At 45.5% G+C, this 11,867-nt stretch overlaps 1 long non-coding RNA gene across 1 annotated transcript; it reads left to right on the forward strand.

The window, feature by feature from the left end:
- Positions 1-1,080: 1,080 nt before the first annotated feature.
- Positions 1,081-11,286, forward strand: LOC123777764 (uncharacterized). The gene is made up of 4 exons (XR_006775717.2): positions 1,081-1,242; positions 9,654-9,779; positions 10,227-10,306; positions 11,045-11,286. It is a non-coding gene; the product is annotated as an uncharacterized LOC123777764 (long non-coding RNA).
- Positions 11,287-11,867: the final 581 nt, after the last annotated feature.

An 11,867-nucleotide genomic window follows, 5' to 3' on the forward strand; every position in this document is an offset into this window, starting at 1 on the left:
GACTAATAGTTTTAGTGCATTGTAATACGAAAATCTTCCAGGGGCAGGGCGGTCCACCATTTTTTGAACATGCGACCTATGTTTCTAGCATGTGGACACAGTAAGCATGCGTGATAAACCTAAAATGCCGAAGTAATAGGCTATGTATAAGTTCTCTAATGCGTATGCCAGCTTCCTGCCCCTGCCTCCTCAGCACACTAAGTAAAAGCTATTCGCATTAATCCCAGGGGGAAATACTGCTGTGGGAAACAGTCCCAGTGCTCTATTTGCTGCAAGTCGATAAAGTCTTCCACACTAGACTGTACGTTTGGAACGTGTTACTGCCTCACACTCTGGGAGGGAATGGACTCATTGAGTTCGGGAACAGTCCCGCACGTGAGGGAGTGGAGAAGGGGTGGGTGGAGCCTCAACGTTGTCTTTAAAGATCAAAATGGAACCTGACTCTTTATTGCATGTGATAAGGTCTTTTTTTAAAAAGACTTTATTTATTTATTTGAGAGAGAGAGTGAGGGGAGGGACAGAGGGGTTGGGAGAGAGAGAATCTCAAGCCCGCTTCCCTGAGAGTGGAGGGCCCTCCCGACTGATCTCACGAACCCAGCCAAAACCAAGAATCCCACCGCTCAACCGACTAAGCCATCCAGGCGCCCCAAGGGGAGGTCTTTTTAAGTGTGTTTGTAAGCAAGGGTCGCAGCTCCATGAGTGGTTTCTCAGCCTCACGCCAACCCCCAACTCAGGGAGGACCTCAGACCCTCTAGTCCGGGTCTGGCATGGCCTGATCAGGCGCCCTCTTGCTCTTGAACAAGGGTGTCGCTCCACTGGAACGGACTCTGGAACTCCCGGCGCAAACCTGTGTCCCCACGTTTAGAAGGAGCTGCAGGAAGACGCCACTGGCCCTCTAGAGCCTGGAGCAAGTTTTGTCTAAAAACCGAAGGTCGGAGGAGGGAACCGGCTCCCGACCACCCGCAGAGACCCGAGCTCCTAAGCAATCGAACTTCCTGCCCTGTTGTCACTCAGGACCGGAGGGGCGGGTCCTTGAGAGCTGTCCAATCAGGGGCGCAGCAGGGGCAGGTGGGTGTGGCGACGCTCCACAGCCGCGTGGACGCTGATGGTCTTCCTCGTGGTCAAGTCTCACCTGCGTTTAACGGTCACAGGTGGCTCTGCTGCCGCGTCCATCACGCGGTGACCGCGCGGGCTGCGGGAACCGCAGGGACAATGCCGGCGGACCGAGAAGCACTGGAAATGGTGAGTGTGCGGGGTAGGGTGTGCCAGGACGGGGCGGAGGGGTTGGCAACTGGCCGCGGCGAGACCCGACCTCCCGCGGGAGCCCCCGAGTCTGCGGAGCCGAGTCCCAGTGGCGCCGCTCGGACCTCAGTCCCCTCCGGCGCGCGGCGTGCGGGCTGGGCGGGCAGCCGGGACCCGGGCGTCCTGTCCCGTCCCTGCGCGCGTCCTTGTCTCCCCTGATGGTGCGGTGACCACGGGAAAGATCGTCAGGGAACCGTGGTGACTCGGTCTCCGGGGTTCGTGCGCTGGAGGTGCTGTGGTCCGGGGGCCCCAGTCCTTCCTTTCTCGCTAGGGGCACCCGTTTTCTTCTGAGTGTTCCAGATGTTTGGGAAGCAGAGGGTCAAATCCAAGATCCTTTCCTCAGCCTAGCCTTTCCTTGGACTGGAAATGCTTGTTTCCAAATCCCGCCCCCCCTCCCGAGACGCCAGCATCCCCTCTTCAGTTCACAGCATTAGTATCAGAGGACACTCCGTGGTGCAAGTCAAACAGATGCAGTATTTTAATTGTTTACCGTTTTCACAGAGTCAGTGGATGGCTCATTTCAAAAGATTTATTTTTTTGTGGACATTTTTACATGAGAGGAAGCAGAAAATAACCACCTGGAACAACGTTGTATAAAATCTCCATTTTTCAATAAATGTAAAATTTATTTACTCAGTAGACCTTGAAAGTATGAAATATTTCCAAAGAGGAAGGAAGGAGTGTATTTCAGAAAAAATATGTTAGTATTGCCTGTATTAACATTTGTAGTTTCTCAATTTCCTTCTCCTGAGCAGGTTGTAGTAATTTTTGAGGTCTGTTCTTATTTTTTTTGAGGTGTGGGTGATTTTAAATATAATTCCAGGGCTTAGACTTGAACTAGAGATTGTTTAGACAACGGTTTCTTGCCATGGAAATAATAGTTACTGTTTTGACTGTTTGACAGCAAAAAATACTTGTGGATTTTCTTGTTGAACTCGAAAAGTGTCTTCATTTTCTTTCCTCCTTCCTTCCCCCATAAACACTGGGTTTAGTGATTTTGCGGGATTCTTCATTAGTGGGTTTATGCCATTTAAAATATCTCTGGAGGTAAGTAACTCTGGTGGTGGTCAGAGACCCCAGGTCAGTGTCTCTAAGATAAGGGCCCCCTTGAGCCTACAAAGGGAAGTATTTGAGGGCTCAGTTGGGTTTCCTGGGGAGCCTCTCCCTGCAGGTGTCCTATGTGCTCACAGCCACCTGAGAAGAAGCCTTTATCCTGAGAGATGCAACAGGGCCCTGCAAGGTGTGGGGGTGCAAGTGCATATGGGAGGGCATGGGGCACTGCAGTGCAGATGCCTTCTGAGATTGTAACTTTTTCTAAACAAAGGATTTGAGGCATCCCATTGTAGGTGCCCTCAGAGTGTAATTTATTTACAATTTACTACATTGAGAAAGTCTGTGAAAGTCAGGCGTTCTGTGATGCCCCATGTCCTGTTCCTTAGAGTTTTGAAGTTTTTGCTTTTGTATGGTTTACACTTTTGTAACCATTAATGTTTAAAGGAATGAAATCTTAGAGTGATTTCTTATGTACAAAAGTTAAAATTAAATCAAGACTGTTAAGTAGTAAAATATACTATACATAAATTTCTGTATTTTATTTTATTTTTAAAAGATTCACTTATTTATGTGAGAAAGAGCGAGCAAGCAGTAACTTCTTACCAGAGTTTGTCCTTGGAACGAGCAGTCAGACTTTGCGGTTTGGGATGTTCAATTGCTGACAGCTTAAGCCTCATCCAGCTCTCTGCCTAACCCGCCCTTATGCTCCCAGCTGGATGAACTGATGAGAAAGCCTGGGTGGTCTCTTCTCCAGTGCAGGCAGGAGATTCCAAAAGGAAAAGCTCCTGCCTGTATGCAGATCTCTTGCCCCTGCCCCATTCCCCAAGCCCAGTGAACTGCATACCCAGCCAGGCTCCTTTCTGTTCTCTGAAGCCATTTCAGAGCTGCCTGAGAGGCCCGCCCTGCCCTGAGACCTCTGTTAGGTCAGTACTAAGCCTCTCCCTACTGTCTGGGTGTCTGTGTATGTTGGGGGGGGGCTACATAGCCATACCCCTCAACAACTTCTTCTTCATTTATTTGACAGAGAGAGAGTGGGGGCAGGGGAGCAGAGGGAGAGAGAATCTCAAGTGAGACTTGTGCTGACACATGGCTGTGTCTCACGACCCTGAGATGATGACCTGAGCCAACATAAAGAGTCGGCTCAACTGACTGCGCCACCCAGGTGCCCCTACCCCTCAGCTTCTGAACCACTCCCGCGCATGTGGCCGTAACAATGGATGCTGTGAGCAGCATGTCCACTGATCGGTCTTCTCTTGCTCTGAGCTGCGCAGTTGCTCTGCTGCCTGACGGTGGCAAGCACTGCTGGGTGCTGGGGAGCTCATGCTTTGTGACCTGTGGTGCCTTATGTTACAGTGGTGACCCTAACAAGTCTCCATAGCTGGCCATTGCAAGAATTTGAGGCATACCCACCTTTACATGCAATGACAAAGCTCCCCCTCCTGAATATTCATCCTAAACCTGAAATAAAAAGAACCTGGTCACCCCTGCTCAGGGAGCCGCGGCTTTGGAAATTATTCCCCACGGTCTCCTTATTTTCTGCCAATTAAATTTCCTTTGTGTAACAACTCCACCTGGTATGGTCTCTGTCTATAACCCACCGAGGAGCGAACTCACATTAGTTTGTTTATACATTCTTGTCTTAATGCATTAGCTCAGAATTCCAGTACAAGGTTGACTAGGATTGGTGAGAGGGGACATTCTTGCATTATTTCGGCGCTACCGGAAAGCATCTAAGTCTTTCAGAGTAGTACACTTGGCGTTAAACAAGAGCCCAGTTGATACAGAAGCAGGTGTGGGCAGAGGGGAAGCATTCTCTATTCCAGTGGTTTGCTCTCAATCTTTCAGTGAGCCTGTGTCCCCAGGCTTGACATTCTGAGATATAATAAGAAAGATATTTGGGGGGCGCCTGGGTGGCTCAGTCAATTAAGAGTCTGCTTTCGGCTTAGGTAATGATCCTGGGATCAAGCCCCAAGTCTAGCCCTCTGCTTGGCGGGGAGCCTGCTTCTCGCTCTCTACCTGCTTATGTGCTCTCTTTCTCTAATAAATAAAACCTTAAAAAAAAAAAAGGAAAAAGAAAAAAGAAAGATATTTGGTCTTTGTCCCCAGTTCCTAGCAAAAACCTTTTGAAGCCCTTGGAATTGAGTGATAAGAGTGACAGAATATCTTTTGTTTTAATGAGGAAACTATTGGCCAGCCTTTAGATAGCTTTGGGATGGGGTTGGACACTGGAAATACTTAAGCCTTGACTATAGGCTGCAAATGTTCAGCCCCAGCTCCCAGTCTCTGGAGAGAGGAGAGGGACTAGAGATTGAATTAATTACCCATGGCCAGTGAATCCCCATGAAAACCCTGAAAGACAGAGCGTTTCTGGGTTGGCAAGCACATGCAGGCGCTGGCAGGGTGACATGCTCTGCAACCCCCTTTCCCCCTCCACCCCCCTCACCAGTATGACCACCTTACTTTGACCTATGACTCACGACCTTTGTCTGTCCCTGAGTTGTATCCTTTAGAGCAAATCAGTATAGTTAAGTAAAGGGCTTTGTTGAGTTCTTAACAATTGTTTCAGTAGGTTACCAGACATGACGGCACACGGAAGGAGTCCGAATGTGTAGGCGGCTGAGCAGAAATGTCGGCAGCCTGGGCTCCCCGTCTGTGACTGTCATCTGAAGTGGGGCCCATGTGTGGGACTGAGCTCTTCACCTGTGGAGTCTGACATGAACTCTGGGTGTTAGTGTTAGAACTGAATTGAACGGTGGGACCCCTGTTTGGTGACACAGAGTTGGAGAGATGGCATTGGGACAGACCCCATGCATTGGATATCAGGGAGAGGATAAAAACTGTATGGTCCTCACAAGTGTTCTGCCTTGTGGAAAAGGCTGGAAGAGACTCAGGTTGGCTATTTCATTCCCCAGGTTTTGGCAAAATCCCAGTCAGTGACACTCTTGTGAGATAGATTGTGTTGAGGCCAAAATATTTTGGACATATTTTTAAATGGCTACTTTTTTGGCCTGTCTTTCTAATTTTTGGAGACAGTGCTTTACCCTGGTACCTTAGGTCTGTGATGGAAGAGTTGTTGATTTCAGGTTTCTTAGCTTTTGTCTTCTGAGGACTGGAAGCCGGCTTCTAAGCTCCTTATGTGCCCAACCAGGGACCAGAAGTCTCTGACTCCCTTTTTTTGATGTTTGCTGACAACTTTCAACCTTCCTCTCTCCTTCCTCCCCTTGTGCCCCACATCTGTACGAGGGGACCAGACAGCCTGGGTGCTCCTTCCTTTGGTTTTGGCAAGTGATTCAGTTCACCCTAGCCCACTCCCAAACCCAGGCCAGGCTGCTTTCCTTGCTCTCTGCAGGCATTTCCCACCTGCTTGGGAGGCCTGCCCTGCGCTGCCCTCCCGGACACTTGCATTATGGAAGTAAGAAGGCTTCCATACCCTCTAGGCATGTGTGTGTTGTCAGCGTAGACAGTCTGAGCCAAATCTCAGGTGGGGGCCCACCTGCCTGTGCATTTGACCATAACAGTCACAGAATGGGTAACCTGCTGCATATTTTGCAATCCTCTTTGCTTTATTGTTCTACTTTAAATCCTCCAGATCTTTTGATACTAGTGTGTGCCATCCTCATATGAGTCTGAGTGCAAATGCACAAAAGATGCTGTGAACATTTTTGTGGGGCTGCCGAGCAAATGGTCAAGAAAGAATTCTTGAGATGTTTTTGATGCAAAAGGGTGCTTTTCTTAAAGCACGGGGGACAGGACCCGTGGGCAGAAGGAGCTGCCGTGGGATTGTGAGGAGTAACTGATTATACACTTTTTAGTTGGGGTGGGTCAGGGATAACATAAGTCTCTAAGGAATTCGTGTATGCTGAAAGCAGGGTCTCTAGCACCTTGGAAGGCTACCTGTTGTTAAGATAAGGTGGTTCTTTTTAGTAAAGCATTAGTCGTGAGACTCTTTAGATGTGTGACAGTGGGCCATACCTTGAAAGATGATTGTGATCATACCCTGGGAGGTTGTGGTTATCAGAGTCAAGTGATACTAACCAGAGCAAAGCTACAGTGGTGAAACATTAAAGAAAATCTTTGAGGGGCGCCTGGGTGGCTCAGGCGGTTAAGCATCAGATTCTTGATTTCTGCTCAGGTCATGATCTCAGGGTCACGAGATCGAGCCCCACACTAGGAGGCTAGGCAGAGCCTCCTTGAGATTCTCTCTCTTCCTCCTCCTGTGCCCCTCCCCCCTCTCTAAAATAATAAAATCTTTTTTTTTAAAGATTTTATTTATTTAACAGAGAGAGGGTACAAGCAGGAGGAAAAGCAGGCAGAGGGAGAAGCAGGCTCCCTGAGGAAGCCTGATGCGGGGCTCCATCCCAGGACCCTGGGATCATGACCTGAGCTGAAGGCAAATGCTTAACTGACTGTGACACGCAGGTGCCCCAATAACCCTCCACCGTTCTTGTATAACTTTCTGAATTGTTCACAGTGGTCTTTAACACTTGGGATTATTAAATTGACTACTTTTTGTTCTAACCACTGACATGGAGCTGTCCCAGTTGCCTAATGGGTAGGGCACTGGCTTTCCCAATCACTGTGAAATGGGGTCTACTGGGCATTTTATTGGCCTGTTACCTCATTATTAAGGTGATGGACATTTTTTCCTATATGATCTTTCATCTTCTGTTAGATATATTTTGCTTCTTTTTCCATCTTTAAATTGTGTCTGTTTCTTTTTACCCTGCAAACTAATAACCCTTTTACATTGCATGTATTGCTGATATTTTTCTTTCCCTTTCTGTTTATCTTTTAACTAGCTAAAATTTAATATATTTGTATTTGTCAGTCTCTGGCTTTATGGTGTGCTTTTTTCTTGCAAGAGAATATTCTCCCTATTCTTGTGTCAACAAAACCTTTACCAGTAACTTCTACATGTGTCCTCGTTTGATTTTTCACATTTTAATCTGCAATGAATTGGGTATTTTCCATGGAATAGAAGGGAATATAAGACCTTTTTCCAAACAGATAACACTCCATCCCTGCCCCATGTGTTCACGGTAAGTGCTACTGCTCTAAAATGCCTGCTCTGTCCCTGACCAGATTTCCACATTTAATACCGGCCCGGCCGGTGGAAGACACTTCCCTTACCTTGGTCTGTTTGTTTTTCTCTCTGCTAATACTGTGTGGTCTGGAATACCATAGCTTAACAATCCTTGATCTACGTTAGGTAGACCACCACCTTGTTCTTCTGAAGACTGTCCATTCCTCATATTAGGTTTGGAGGAGTAATTTTTGTTGACTCCTAAACAATCTATTTTGGGGATTTATGGAATTTTACAAAGATACCATTTGGGAGAGGTGACATCTGGGTAACATTTCTTTCTAAGACTGCCATCTTTTCACTTATTTTATTCTGCTTTGACACTTCTCAATAACAATTTTTATTTTTTCTCATGAATATCATGAAATAGCCTTTATTAGTCTTGTTTAGTACTGAATTAAATTTGGTGTGGAGGAAACCAGCGATAAGCTCCCAGATGTGGTCTCACATAGGATGGGCTCCGCTCTCCAAACAAGGAGTTGTGAGTACACCTGAATTAATGTCTTCCAGGGAGCTCAGTAGAGACTCAGGGCCCAGAGTGTTTTCTGGGGGCTGATCATGTGGGCTCATTGGCCCCGTGTGCCCAACATGTAACAAAGTTACAGACTCTAAAAAGGAAAACAGGAGTTTACTATCTACCGTATTATTTGCATAAAAACTTCAAGGCACATTGAGGCACTCCTATCTGTAAGGTTTTGGGTCACTCCCCAAATCCCATACAAACTTTGTGAGCAGGCATTTCTCAGGATAAACTATGGCCGTGGGCCTCCTGATGTTCACGTCCACCTGCACAGCAAGGTGTAGAACCTTGTTACAGCGGGTGCTGCAGAGTTGTAGACAAAGTAATTGGGGCAGGCCCAGGCAGCTAACTTTACTCCCTGAGCTCACAGCAAGAGAGGCATTACTGTTTTGTTGTTGCTCCACTGAATACATCAGTTCTAGCATCAGAATTGCTGGGTGGGAGCGTTGTCTCTTCCCTGCCACAGAACAGTCATGGGCTATTGATCTCTTGCAAGGACCAGCATTCAGGGGAATTATGCCTCAGGGGGATTCCTATGCCCCCCCCCCCATGGTGCGTCTGCTGCCGTGCACCACATGGGAGCTCTCAGATGAGAGAGATGAGGAGGACAGCCTCTAGAGTGGTGGTGGGGTATCATTTGCTGCTGAAACTAGAGTAAGGGGATTTTGTAATTTTGGTAGAAAAGCGCTGTTGACGTCTTTTTGTGTTTTGTAATCATATGCAAATTTACCATCAAAGGATTGTGGATTTCAAGGACCGCCCTTGCAAATGCCAAGTCTTGCCCTGTTCTGCAAGGTCTTCAAGACCCCGCCACAGTGTTAGGAATCTGCTTGAAAGAACTTCTCTGTGGTCTCATCCCAATATACCCAGAGGCTCACGAGGCTGGTGATATTGCAGATGTCTAAGTTGTTACGTGTTCTTCCTCATGCCTGAGCTCTAACTCTGAATAACCCCCTGGCTCCATGAAATGAGACAGGGAAAAGAAGATAAAACTCACCATGATAAATATTATATGAACAAATTCTACTCCTCCACAGGAATATGTTCGTTTAGCCAGCTGGATCTGACTACTTCTAACGGCCTGGAAGGACTTCAGGACAGTCTGGCCAGCTTGTTATAAGTTGGATTTCCACAGGCCTCCTGGCCTCTCGTGTTTGGGGATGGGACTAGAAGCACAAACTTCCAGCTTTTCATTGTGTTTTTATTCATTAAAACCTCAATCAGGGGCGCCTGGGTGGCTCAGTCAAGCGTGCTCGCTCGCTCTCAAATAAGTAAATGTAATCTTAAAAAAAAGCACTTCAGTCATACATGGTGCTGTGCTTCATGACGTGCTTTACGAGAAGATGATACTAGAGGAGAGGGAAGACTTCTTGCAAGGTTTTGATGTACTTAAAATGGAAATATTAGTTTTATTTGAATATCATTTCTCCAAGGTGTTCTGTACCCGACAGTAGAGACTGACAAAGACTTGAAGTGATCACGATAAAAATGTAGCCACAAATCCCACGTGTTCATAATGCTGTTAAATTCATGAGGAAATGAGTGTGGGCCAGAGAGCAAGAGTCTCATGACCAAGGCATAAAATAAATGTTGGGAAATTTCAGAGCCCTGTGGGAACCTTTTACGAATTGAGTAGAGATCGCCACTGCTGTCTGTCTCACCCATCCTCCTGTACACATACGTGGGGTGTTTTAGGACTCGGTGGCCTTGGAGGATGTGACTGTGAACTTCACCCTGAAGGAGTGAGCTCTCCTGAATCCATCCCAGAAGAAACTCTACAGAGATGTGATGCAGGAAATCCTCGGCAACTGGCCTCAATAGGTAAGGGTGATGACATTCTTACTTATAAGTCCATTAGAGAACCAGTGTGAGTTGTTCATCTATGCTATTCCACGAGGTGAAATGTGGAAAGGGAAAATGTTGATAAATAAACAAGGCATGGTCATAGGTCCATATTCATGGACCTAGAATCTAATAATTTTTAATAAAGTTTTGTAATTTATTAAATTATAATTTAGTAATTATTATATATTTGTATCTAAATATATTTAATAATTATGTTTACTATAATTTATATGAGATTTTGGCTCAGGTCATGATCTCAGAGTTATAAGATCGATACCGACATCAGGCTCTGTGCTGGGCATGGAGCCTGCTTAAGATTCTCTCTTAATAAATAATAAATTTATATATAATAAATATATAATATATATTATATACAATAAATATATATTATATAATATATAATTTTTATAATTTATACTGTAGAGATGATTGTGCATTTTAGAAGAAAAATGGGAAGACCATGACAATGAAGATCAGGACCAAAATTCTGGGATGAATCTGAGGTGAGTCCCACTCACATGAGAAAGCAAGGTCCCAGGAGCAAATCCAGAGATGTCATGAAAGTTTTAAAAAAGCAAGTAAAGCAAATCAGCCCAGCTTCAAATTTGTAGATTCTTAGAATATTTTCATCAAAATTTTTTATCAAATATGACCTAGGGGCACCTGGGTGGCTCAGTCAGTTAAGCATCCGACTCTTGATTTAGGCTCAGGCCGTGATCTCAGGGACATGAGATGGAGCCCTGCATTGGGCTGCATGCTGAGTGTGGAGTCGACTTGAGATTCTTTCCCTTCCCTCTCTCTCCTCCTCTGTTCCCCCACTGCTTGCACACTCTCTCCTCTCTCTCTTTCTCAAATAAATAAATAAAATCTTTAAAACAAAATCTTATACTGTACTCACCCTTCTTATGATGATGTGATGATAAAATGCCTACACAGTGAGAAGTGAGGCGAATGAGTTAGGCACTGTTATAGCATCAGGTCACTATTGATCCTCTGACCACACATCAGAAAGAGTATCATCTGCTTCTGGACTGTGGTTGGCCGCTGCTAACTAAAACCATAGAAAGTGAAATCGCAGATGAAGGGAGGGAACTGCTGTATATTCACTCTCAAACAAGCAGAAATTATAGAAAACCTATACTTTCCTTGAAAATAGTTTAAAAAGTAATTTTTACAGTTATTAATAAATATAAAATTGTTAATAAGTAAGCTAACAATAATATGCTTCTCATTTTTTACAGCAGACATACAGTAGAAAGACTCTATAAAAGAAGACAACAAGGTTGTCAATGAGGAAAAACCTTCATCCAGATTCCAAATCGTAATCAGAGGAAAACTCCTGGAATAAAACTATGTAAATGCACTTTGTGTGGACAAGTGTTCCTGTATCATTCATCCTTCAACAAGCACATGAGATCGCACACTGGTCACAAACCATATGAGTATCAAGAATGTGAAGAGAAGCCTCTAGAAATGCAAGCTGGTGCAGCCACTTTGGAAAACAGTGTGGAGTTTCCTCAAAAAGTTAAAAATAGAGCTACCCTTTGACCCAGGAATTGCACTACTGGGTATTTACCCCAAAGATATAGATGTGAAAAGAAGGGGCACCTGCACCCCAATGTTCGTAGCAGTAATGTCCACAATAGCCAAACTGTGGAAGGATCCGAGATGTCCTTCAACAGATGAATGGATAAAGAAGATGTAGTTCATATGTACAATGGAATATTACTCAGCATCAGAAAGGATGAATACCCACCATTTGCATTGACATGGATGGAACTGGAGGGGATCATGCTAAGTGAAATAAGTCAAGCAGAGAAAGACAGTTATCATATGGTTTCACTCATATGTGGAACATTAGAAATAGCATGGAGGACATTACGGGAAGGGAGGGAAATCAGAAGGGGGAGAAATTAGAGGGGGAGACGAACCATGAAAGACTGTGGACTCTGGAGAAACAATCTGAGGGTTTCAGAGGGGAGGGGGTGGGGGGTTGGCCTGGTGATGGGTATTAAGGGAGGGCACGTGTTGTAAGGAGCACTGGGTGTTATATGCAAATAATGA

This window comes from Ursus americanus, chromosome 14, assembly GCF_024610735.1.
Source record: "Ursus americanus isolate L20-20 chromosome 14, mUrsAme1.1.p, whole genome shotgun sequence".
Classification (NCBI taxonomy): domain Eukaryota; kingdom Metazoa; phylum Chordata; class Mammalia; order Carnivora; family Ursidae; genus Ursus; species Ursus americanus.